We start from the raw sequence: 2500 nt of genomic DNA, 5'->3' as shown, positions 1-2500 counted from the left end.
TTATTTCACTTTTGTTTATTATCTACTTCACTTGCTTTGGCAATGTTAACATATGTTGTTAACATATGTTTCCCATGCCAATAAACCCCTTAAATTGAAATTGAATTCAGAGTGTGAGTGAGCAAGTGAGAGAGGGTGAGCGAGAGAAAGAGAGAGAGAGAGAGACAGATAGAGAGAGAGAGAAACACAGAGAGAGATACAGAAATAGATATACAGAGAGAGAGAAACAGAGAGAGAGATACAGAAATAGAGATACAGAGAGAGAGATACAGAGAGAAAGAGAGAGGAAGAGAGAGAAACAAAGATAGAGAGAGAGATAGTGGCAAAGAGAGAGAGAGCGAGAGAGACACAGATAGATAGATTTATAGATAGATAGAGGGAGAGAGAGGGAGAGAGAGACACAGCTTTGGCAATATGTACAGTGTTACGTCATGCCAATAAAGCAAATTTAATTGAATTGAAAAATTGAGAGAAAGAGTGGGAAAGAGAGAGAGCGATAGAGAGATAGAGATAGATAGAGAGAGAATGTATGCGCACATGACTGTAAGTCGTTTTGGGTTAAAGCGTCTGCTAAATGGCATATATTTCTACTCTCAGCAGCGATGTAATGAAGGAACAACAAGTAAACTCAGTTCTCCCACCTTTTTAACTTTATGAATACCGTAAAACTTCAATTAAACGCTGAGTCTCAAATAGCCGCCTGTACCTTGTAATAGCCAGGCAATGGCACACATTTCAGCAAATAAAACAAATTGTTCAAATGAATTGTTTACGAGGTTACCATGAAATGTTTACGAGGTTTAATGTTTGATATGTTACATTAAATAATTCAGTAATGACTCAAAATAATGATGGCAATCATCCGTTTGTGTCGCCAGTAAGAAACTGAAAGCCATTGGCAGCTAACCACTGAGAACTGATAGCCATTGGCAGCTAACCACTGAGATCTGGTAGCCATTGGCAGCTAACCACTGAGAACTGATAGCCATTGGCAGCTAACCACTGAGAACTGGTAGCCATTGGCAGCTAACCACTGAGAACTGATAGCCATTGGCAGCTAACCACTGAGAACTGATAGCCATTGGCAGCTAACCACTGAGAACTGATAGCCATTGGCAGCTAACCACTGAGAACTGATAGCCATTGGCAGCTAACCTGAGAACTGATAGCCATTGGCAGCTAACCACTGAGAACAGATAGCCATTGGCAGCTAACCACTGAGAACTGATAGCCATTGGCAGCTAACCTGAGAACTGATAGCCATTGGCAGCTAACCACTGAGCACTGATATCCATTGGCAGCTAACCACTGAGAACTGATAGCCATTGGCAGCTAACCACTGAGAACTGATAGCTAACTGGCAAGCACAAAAACAGTCAATATCTTTGGGAGTTCAGACCCCCAGAAATCGTCAGGTCGCCCTCTAGAGATGAAAGTAAGAACTGCCGAAAATGCACAGTCAAAGAGGGGAATCATTTTTCTGTCAAGGAAATGTTTCTTAAAAGATTTTTATAGAGGCATAGTGGTACTAAGACAAAACAAATGTGACACAGTGTGTAAATGATAACACATTAGTGCAGGAAATGAAGAAATGTATTCAAATGCTGGAAGTGAATGCTGGAATTAAACAATGAACTATGCAGATTAGCAAAGGAAGGACGCCTGGATCAAATAGAAGTCTGTCTCTAATAAGCGTCTGTTGTGTTCAGTGATTTAAGCAAATAAACAACTGGCTATTACTTGAAGTTTTACTGCAGTTTTTTCCATCCCAAATGCTAAAAACCTATTTACCCACAGCACTCAGTGTATTTACCCAACCGTTTTTTTAAAAACCACTTGATCCCTGACTCAGTGGAAAACCTAACTGAGCTCCCAAGGCTCCTCACTCAGAAGGTTTTCAGTGATCACCAGACATGAAAGTCTAGTCACGACTCTCCTATCCTGTTCCTGGAGAGCTAACGTCAGGTAGGTTTTCACTCCAACCCTAATTCAATTAGGGGATAGCTCTCAAGGACCAAGGTTGGAGTTAAAACCTACAGGATGGTAGCTCTCGAGGAACAGGGTTGTAGTTAAAACCTACAGGAGGGTAGCTCTCCAGGAACAAGGTTGGAGTGAAAACCTACAGGAGGGTAGCTCTCCAGGAACAGGGTTGGAGTGAAAACCTACAGGAGGGTAGCTCTCCAGGAACAGGGTTGGAGTGAAAACCTACAGGAGGGTTTCTCTCCAGGAACAAGGTTGGAGTTAAAACCTACAGGAGGGTAGCTCTCCAGGAACAGGGTTGTAGTTTAAACCTACAGGAGGGTAGCTCTCCAGGAACAAGGTTGGAGTGAAAACCTACAGGAGGGTAGCTCTCCAGGAACAGGGTTGGAGTTAAAACCTACAGGAGGGTAGCTCTCCAGGAACAGAGTTGGAGTGAAAACCTACAGGAGGGTGGCTCTCCAGGAACAGGGTTGGAGTGAAAACCTACAGGAGGGTTTCTCCTAAGGAACAAGGTTGGAGT

Source organism: Salvelinus fontinalis, chromosome 16 (genome assembly GCF_029448725.1).
Source record: "Salvelinus fontinalis isolate EN_2023a chromosome 16, ASM2944872v1, whole genome shotgun sequence".
Taxonomy (NCBI): domain Eukaryota; kingdom Metazoa; phylum Chordata; class Actinopteri; order Salmoniformes; family Salmonidae; genus Salvelinus; species Salvelinus fontinalis.
Note: the sequence above shows the minus strand (reverse complement) of the source record.